Source organism: Jaculus jaculus, chromosome 6, assembly GCF_020740685.1.
Source record: "Jaculus jaculus isolate mJacJac1 chromosome 6, mJacJac1.mat.Y.cur, whole genome shotgun sequence".
Taxonomy (NCBI): domain Eukaryota; kingdom Metazoa; phylum Chordata; class Mammalia; order Rodentia; family Dipodidae; genus Jaculus; species Jaculus jaculus.
Window position 1 is genome coordinate 86,642,670 of NC_059107.1, and position 9,670 is coordinate 86,652,339.

The 9,670-nt window shown below is 38.0% G+C and overlaps 1 non-coding gene across 1 annotated transcript; it reads right to left on the minus strand.

The window, feature by feature from the left end:
- Positions 1-1,280: 1,280 nt before the first annotated feature.
- LOC123461742 lies at positions 1,281-1,471 on the minus strand. The gene has a single exon (XR_006637824.1). It is a non-coding gene; the product is annotated as a U2 spliceosomal RNA (small nuclear RNA).
- Between the last annotated feature and the right edge of the window lie 8,199 nt (positions 1,472-9,670).

Sequence of the window (9,670 nt, forward strand, 5' to 3'; positions counted from 1 at the left end):
TTTTTTGAAAGAAAAAACATTATTTGACAACCAATGATTTTGGCTTAAACTTGATAGCTATTGATTTTTATGTACCACAGAAATTTTTATAGCCATAAAACAATTTTATGTTTTACCCATGACTTAAATTTGATAAAGTTTAAGTAAGCTATCCTAACAAATCCCAGGAAGATGAAAGTTATTATTACTGAAATTAAATCACTTAAACCTAAGTGATTAAACTTAGTTATGACCATTCAATAAAATTAGCATAAATAAGACAAAAGCTATCTATAAAGTCACAATGTCTTTAGGTATGAGTACTTCACCTTTGGAAATTAACCATTTCTATGTGAGCCTTTATCTTTAGAATAGTTAAAACCTTGATGAAAAGAAGAACCTAATTTACTTTACTGAGTCTTAAAGCCAGTTTTATAACCCTTAAATCATATCAAATTAGCATCAGTGACCTGCTAATGAGTGGGGCCTTATCACAAGACTCAGTTTATCTATTTAACATTTTGTCTAGTGAGAGACTTTATCTAACAGATGTGACTTTAGGTGTTCATAAGAGATGAACTAAAGAGAACCACAGTTATATGCTGTATTCCTTTTTCCTTGTCAGAGACAATTGGCCATTTTTGTCTCTAGTCAGAGTCTGGGGGACACATGGCTTAAACTTGCATGGGGCTTGAGATAAAGGGGGTTCCATATGTTTTGTTTTTTATTAGAGTCCAGCTTTCCATGAATTTAAGTAGCATATGTTGGAAAGCAAGAGCAAAATGAAATTACAGAGCAGAGAGATAAGCATCCTGACAGTTTTTTCCTATTTCAAAGTTGTTTGTTTTTGCATAGCAAATTTGCCCATTTGTAAAACACAAGGTGATAGACTTTTGTGTATGTTTAACCTGGTTAAACCTCCAATTATATCTGTACTTATGACTTTGTGACCCACCTAACATAGGTATCACCTGTGTCTAATGTAAGGTGAATTTAGATTAAGATTATGTCCCTATATAAAACTTTTAGAGTGTCCTTAAGAGTCTGTAAACAGTTGAAGAATCTCTAACTTTAGGTATGGTGTTTAGGTTTGGCCTGAAAATTCTTTCCTACATACGCACATCTTTATCTACATAGTTTAACATTCTTAGTACCACTCAAAAAGCATTTTTAACTAGCATTCTATGTCCCAACATTGAAAAATTCTTTTCCAGTTCCTTCAATCAATTCATCTCGCCCCGTCATTAATTATCTTTCTCTCTCTATCTCTCTCTCTTTTTTTTTTTTTTTTTACTCCCCCGAGGGGGTGCACCATTCCTGGAAGTACTGCAATACCAGGTGGATGCGTGGAGTGGACGGAGTAAGCTCCTATTCCAACTCCAAGCTCCAAAAATCCATTTAATATATTGTCCTCGGATAGCGGACGTATCAGATATTAAACTGATAAGAATAGATACTACATGTGATCTTAGCCAAAAGGCCGTGAAGTGATTATCTTTCTTATAAGGCTATTAAAAAATTACACCAAATTAATCCTATTACTCACTAACAAGTGAGTAGTCTAACAAAATTTTATGTCATTAATATCAACAAGACACTAAATTAAGGCAAATATTGTTGTTATCTTGAGGCAGGCTGGCCTAGAAGTCAGGTCAGTTACCTCCTCCTTTTAAGTAACAGGACATTACAAGCTTTTTTAAAAATATCTGACAAATTATAAGTTACCTCTTTAGAGGAAGTTTTGTTGTTTTTAATGATCCTCTATGTAAGGTGAAGTTGACCTAGAACAAATATCTGGCAAATTCACTCCTGTAAAAGACATTTAACATTTCATTTTTAATTTCTATGCTTAGGTCTTTGATTTCCTTGAGATCGTTCTCTAGAAGAGAAAGGAATGTCACCTGCATCCGTCTCATCTCTTTAGTTACAGACAGTCACAAACATGACACAACTAGCAAGCACAGTGAGCACACATAAACACATACACACATGCATAAAAAGAACAAATCCTCCTGATAAAATTAAAAAGAACTTGAAGCAATCTCAACTCCTTGTGTTTTTAAAATATCTTTTACTATGGCAATTAGCTCCTTTTTACTCTTTGTTATTTATTTTGTTTTCTTTAATCTGTGTTCCTTATGCCTTGAGGGAAGTTTTAAGCCTTTCAACAATTTATGCTTACTTAGGGTCTGTCCCATGATAGAAAAGGAAAGAGGAGAAATGGCAAGACCAGAGGGCAACGTTCCCAGTTGGAGAACCGGCACAGTGGGGGGGGGGGGGGGGTTCCCGGTGGGCCTACCATGAGCCTAACCACAATGTTAAGAGCTGGCAGCCGCTCTAAGAGCATTTACTGGCTGTTGCGTACCCAGTTTTGTTGATAGGAAGAGAGGCTAGATAGGAGGTCTTTGCCAACGCCCAAATGGGCTGTCGGGATTCGCACAGGGAGCTACGGGCCTTCAGCCAATGCCAGAGGGTAGCCCTGGCCAAGAGGCTTCAGTTGCCCTGTTGCTGTGTTGCAATTCCACGCGATGGCGCCAACCGAAAGTCAAAGGAGGAAGAGAAGTGCAAAAAGGAAGTGCCGCAGTTCTTGTGCCTTGAAAAAAATGACTCAATAGTCCTTATTTTAATTGCCTAAAATTCGTCGCTTACCTCAAACGGATCAGTTTCGCAGGCGGGCTTTTCTGCGTCGATCACGGTGCAGGTCTGTTTTACAAGGGAATTGCCTGTAGTGACCTCTATGCAGACCTTCACTCACCCCTCCGGTGGGGTGGCGGTCTAATGGCTGGGACGGCCGTCCACTCCAGCGACGTTCAGGTCTTTCTTCGTACCTCAGGCCTCACGTTCAGGTGCCATTTGCCCTGGCCAGTGGGGAGTCGACCAAAGAAGCGAGGTGAAAAACAACCTGAATGAAAGTAGGCAAACAGACACAAGAAGGAGACCATGCTAGATGTTTGTCACGGCCTCGAGAATTTATTCTTACATGTAGGTTTATATAGAGTTGTAGGGGGAAGGGGACGTGGTCAGGGCAAGGACTTGTCAGGAAACCTAGAGGGGATGTAATTAGGTGTTCATCTAATCTTGCCCAACTGGCTTACCATCCTGACTGCACCAGGTTTCACATCCTGATCATAAACTGGCCTTTTGCAAAAGATAAGATTCTGTAAGTAGTCTGCTGACCAGTTCCAGAAGTACCTTACAGAAAGCTGGATGGACCAGCTTTCTGAGTAATGAGTCAGTTTATGAGCAGGCCCAGGCAAAATGGAGAGGCTTTTGCTCTATGGCTCCCGACAACACACCTTTAATCCCAGCACTTCAGAGGCAGAGGTAGGAGGATCACTGTGAGTTAGAGAATAACTTGAGACTACAGAGTGAATTCCAGATCAGCTACCCTACCTTGAGAAAACAAAAAACAAAAAAATTAATCATTCCTAGATCTCGGTCTCTTCCTGTAAAAGGTAGCAATACCATCTGTTCAAATGGTTATAAGGGATAAAATATCTGCCAGATATAATTAGCTAAATACAAGGAATTGCTAATATATTATTAATTTTAAGGTGGTTTAATGTAAATTGCACATCCAATCTTCTAACTTAAATGGTATGCCTCAAAATCAAACCTAAGTACAGAAACTCTCCTCAAATATTAATGGTATTATACAGATTTAAAAGAAATCATAAGGTGGGTAATTTCATTAACATGTGTTTAAAAATATTTTATTATTTATTTATTTATTTATGAGAGACAGAGAGAGAAAAATGGGTGCAACAGGGACTCTAGCCATTGCAAATGAATTCTAGATGCATGCTCCACCTTGCGCATCTTGCTTATGTGGGTCCTGGGGAATCAAACCTGGGTCTTAGGCTTCGTAGGCAAATGCCGTAACAGCTAAGTCATCTCTTGAGCCCTAACATGTGTGTTTTAATCATCTGTTTGCTTAAAGAGCCAGATTTGAGTTTTTGGTTAAAAAAATTACAACTATCCATTTATATTCTACTTCATTCTTCAATAAAAATCAATTTCCAAACAAGAAAATTTAACTGTACCAATACAAAAATTCTCCTAATGGCTGGTAGGAAAAATCTGCCATCTGTTGAGGAGAGAAGGGTAGGCTTTTTAGTATCCCTATGGTAGTTAAGATGAAAAATACCAAGGAAAGTTGTGCATGTGGTTTTCTCACCCTTTCCAGTGATTTTCCACTTGAATACCTCTTAAACCTGTAATTCAGCCACACTTTATTATAACTCAATCTTGAATTAAATTGCTTAATTAAAGATGTGAATGACCAAGAATTCTGGTTCTCCTTCTAGATTCCATGTGGCTTTTGATATTTCATTAATGAAAGTCAAAGAAAACCTGTATTTTTAGAACAAGTCATTATGCACTCTTCTACTTCATCTCTAAATCTTCTCTACTCTTCACTGCATGTAAACATTCCAGGAATTGAATTCACAAGTAAAATTGCTTCCATTAAATGATCCCATGTCAAATAAAATTAAATATAAAAATGATCATAGGTAACTTTTATTCACACAAACTATGCTTATTCCTTTCTCAACACAGTTCTAACTGCCTCTTATGAAATTAATTTCTCTGGCTTCAGTCACTATAGTCACTCAGCAAGTCCAAGACATCCAAGGACTGAACACATTGGTTAAAGGTCCAGAGAAGAATCCAGTCCAGTAGAAGCCTGATAAGGTAGGTGCATGGAAGCAAGGAAAATTTCTTTATTTAATTAATATCATAGCACATTATAGAAGAGTTAATATTACAGCACCTTGTAGTAAAGAGGAAAAGGCCAACACAATGATGGTACAACACAGAAAGAGAATTATATCATCAAGGTTCTTGAGAAAACAAAAAGACATGGAATTTAGAGTACAGTAAAGGATAGTTCTAAAATGGGACAGACATCTCCATTGTAACGGAAGGATACAGACGTAAGAAACTATGTAATGGAGAAATAATGTCTTCTCATTGATTTTATTTCCTACATGAGATAAGATGCAAAGGCATCATGTGACAATGAAGAACAGGGAGGAAGGAGAAGGTATGACATAGTAATCTCTGTGAGAGGAAAAATATAAATCCATAAGGAAATGAGTGATACAGTGAATTGAATTTCAGAGAACAATTAAAGATATACTTGAGAAAAACAACCATGAAAACCAAGGGATCAGCCAGCTCAGCTTATCTCCACTCATCAGCTACCAGCTCAGAAAACACGTGTTGAATGTTAGTAACATATCAAGCATTCTTTAATCATTATTATTTTATCAATACTTTTAAGCCTACAACAACCTCATCATATATGTATGAGGTAATGAGTCACAAAGCAGTTAAGGTTACCCAACACCGCATTGCCAGTGAATGTTGGATTCCATGTTCAAGAAGTGTAGGTACAGAACCAACACCCTTAAGCACTGATCTATACAATATTTCTGCATATCACCAAGATTAGTCAGCATTGATGTTCTGCCATTTCAGTAAATCAGTGAGTTGAGCAAAAAGGCTGAAAATGTTTGTTGTTGGACCATGTAATCTAAGCTGAACAAGGGGAACTTAAAGCATGACCCTGAGGGTGAGGATATGTACCTCTGCTAGTTGAAAATAGTCTCAGAGGTGAGGAGCTGAAAAGAGTAGTGTTTGGTGATGTATGTCAGAAAATGACATTCAGAGAATGGTACACTCACTCATAATAACAGTCTGGTTCTACAATGAGAGCTGGCAGGTAAGGTTTGGAAGAGGCACTGAAAGATTGTTACGAGTAGATCAAGGAACTGAAGAAAATTAGGAGTGGGATAAATTATCTTTATGAATCAGGACATGGTCATAGAAAGAAGGAAATCAGATGTAAAAATCTTCACCCAGTGCTCAGGAAGAAGAGATAAGAGGACCGCTGTGAGTTCGAGACCACTCTGAGACTACATAGTGAGTTCCAAGTCAGCCTGGGCTAGAGTGAGGCCCTACCTCAAAACAACAACAACAAAAAATCTTCAAATGAAGAGGGCTGACAATGACACTGGTAAGTTACTTCAGAGTAAAAAGATGAGTACAGTAATATGGTCATACTCCAGACAGGAATTTCAGCTGTGCCCTGTTTACCAAGAACTTTCCTGATGGCCCACATCCTAGGCCTCCATGGGCTAGAAATTTTGATTGGGGAGGATATTTTCTGAATGAAGTAGTAAAGATATGATGCCTGCTCCATCTCCAGATACTGGGTGATGCAGTTATCATAAAGTTTAAGTGTTTAAACTGCCATGTGTGTGGGACAACTGCTATTGTTTTAATTCATCTCAAAATATTTTTTTTTATTTTTTAAACATACATGTGCTGATTGGTTTGAGCTATTTCCAAAGATATCTAGCCCCACTTGGAACACTTTGACTTCTTGTGAATAATGATTTTGCTTCCTGTCTCTATAAATCTAATATGCTCTAAAAACTATTGCTAATTCTCTATGAGCAAGATGTTTCATAAATGCCTGAACGTGTAAAATACATCTCAGGTGAGGAAGTTTTAGCTCACATAAAAGCTTTGACATTTAGGAAAGAACTGGTATCATAGTATCTCCCTATGATGAGAAATATCTCTTCCACTGAAGTGCCCTCTACCTCCACTTCTCTATTTAGACCCTTAATGTTACTTCTTTGAGGCTCAGAATCAAGTCCTCATCTACTGCTTCTGCAGCACTGAAGACGGTATTGCTCCCCCATGAGCATTTTCTCAACAAAGCAAATTTGCTTCAACTTACTTACAACACTCAAATGAATAATCAGGTGGGTTTTAACAGAACATGCTTAACTGAAATTTTTTTTAGTATCTTATTTAAACTAATATATTTTTCATGAAGACATACTGGCAAAATTTTTTCTCCTGCAGCTTTTTAAAGTCATCACCTTTCTTTTTCAAAGTATATTGGTTTATTTTTTTTTTGTTCATTTTTATTTATTTATTTGAGAGTGACAGACAGAGAGAGGAAGAGGCAGGTTGAGAGAGAGAGAGAGAGAGAGAGAGAGAGAGAGAGAGAGAATAGGTGTGCCAGGGCCTTCAGCCATTGCAAACGAATTCCAGACTCATGTGCCCCCTTGTGCATCTGGCTAAAGTGGGTCATGGAGAATCAAGCCTATAAATAGGGTTCTTAGGCTTCACAGGCAAGCACTTAACTGCTAAGCCATCTCTCCAGCCCTATTGGTGTATTTTTAAACAAAATAATAAATTACATTACTAGACTTCAGTAAGAGTAATTAATAGATATATACTTTGTAACTATATCTAACAACCAATATATACACGTCAATATATATGTATATTTAAATACACACTCATGTATATTCAAAAATAGAAAATCTACAGTTGTTAAATGTATAATAAAGAAGTTATTATGGCATCATGATGATATTAAAATCATAAAAACTGATAGTATTCCTACATTAGAGTAAGTTTTGCCAATATTATTGAAATGTACCTTAAAAGCACAAACATCTCAGAAAATCTTAACTATACTCCCCCTGTAACTCAGAATTTTTATTAAAGTTATTTAAATATTTACCTTGGGTCAATACAAAACATCCAGAACTGCTTGTGCATTTTGAGGACCATACAAAAATAAGTGTTGGTCTTGCTGCCACATCCTCTAGTACATGTGTTTTGTTCTTCCTGAAATTTAGTGATAGAATGCGGGAACATACACGAGGCAGTCTGAGCCTACAGCTCCTCTAGAGGTGAAACTGGGCTGGTGGACATGCTCCCCTGGTACCTGAAGCGTAGGCCTTTGGGAGTGTTCCTGGGAACACTGATGCCTGAACAAGGGGGGAGCTTCTGAGAGGCTCAGAGAGGGCTGCTGCCCAGGCTGCAGTCTATGGGCTCTGGTAAAAACGTCTCCTGAGACTAGTAAAATTTACACCAACGCTTTCTCTATACTTAGAAACCTCTTGTGAATATAACAGTTTTAACCCGTCCACTCAGAGATAGGGAGAGATGTCATCTGGGTTGGTATGCTTAGTGCAGAACGGCAGAGGTTCTTTCTACTTGGATTTTCAGAAAAAAAACAAAAATTACATGTTGGAGAGGAACTCATGAAACAGGCTTGAGACTTTGGAATCCGCAGGAGATTAATTCCACCACCCTTGTGGTGAATGCTCAATATTTTATATAAAATGGAGCATTTGCATGCAATCTATGCACACGTTTCCATATACTTTAAATCATCTCTATCTGGCTTATATTACCTAATTCAATGAGAAGTGTTGTGAAAGAGTTGTTACACTGTATTGCTTAGGGAATAACTGAGAAGAAAACTCTGTATAGTCAATGCAGAATATTTTTGCTCAAATATTTTCAATCCAGCATTAGTTGTATCCAAAGGTATGATATCTGTAAATCAGAGGACCAACTATATTTAAAAAAATTTTTTTTGTTCATTTTTATTTATTTATTTGAGAATGACAGAGAGAGAGAGAGAGAGAGAGGCAGATAGAGAGAGACTGGGCTTGCCAGGGCCTCCAGCCACTGCAAACGAACTCCAGACACGTGTGCCCCTTGTGCATCTGGCTAATGTGGGTCCTGGGGAATCGAGCCTCGAACCGGGGTCCTTAGGCTTCACAGGCAAGTGCATAACCACTAAGCCATCTCTCCAGCCCGAGAGGACCAACTATATTTAATGCCACTAAACTTCAGTCTCCTTGCCTTTGCTATCAGAAGGTGAGTTAAAATTAAAATGTATTTGCAAACCTAATACAATAGGAATCTCTGAGTCTCTGAGTTGTGCCATTCACTGCTGACCACAGCTTCTGTTAATAAACCAGACACCTCTGTACCTATCTACCCATACTCCAGACCAATAAGAGTCAGGGTTAATGAAACTGAGATGCCCCAGAAATGTCTGCTGCTCCCAAACCTACTATGTTTTGTATTTTGGGAATAGATTTATAGTTGTTCTTATGATTATCATTCTCTATTGTTACTGTCTAATACCCTTCCACATGTAGACATTTTGGGTTAATAGAATTTCATGAGTGTGTGTGTGTGTATGTGTGTGTGTGTGTGTGTGTGTGTGTGTGTGTGTGTGTGTGTGTTAACTTTGGTTCACCAAGGTGCCAAGAACCTCATCCTGAATTACAGTTGCCAACATCAGCAAATGAGAGACATGTACTTGAAAGGAACAGCCTGCCTAAGCTCTGAAAGTTATTTTCCCTGCGTGAGTCACTGTTTGATCTATGCTCTGCAGGTTCCTTCTGTTAAGCATCCCAACACCAGCCCCATACACCATCCTGTTTAATGATTCTAATGGCACCTCATGCTGCCATCTTGGAATGCTGAATTCAGGGCGCATTTAAGTACTTACAACTTCAGTTGAGATTTTAAACTGTACCTTTCATTATAGCCAATTTTCCTCAATCCTAAATCACAATATCCCACCTTGGTTTCAGACGGTTCCTCAGTTTCAAAACACTAAATAACTACAGTTTTACTTTTTATAAGGAAGGATAAAGGAGAGGATTGTTGTTCAGAGAAATTGAACTAGGGTACAGATTCCTGATAGAGAATATAACCATAGAAATAGACTTTAGAGGATATGACCATAAAAATAGATGTAACTCATTCCATTAGGTAGTTTAGGACACTATCTCACCTCCCTCCCCCCAGAAAACACACAGAATTGGCCATGGAATGTTTCCCATCAATTAAT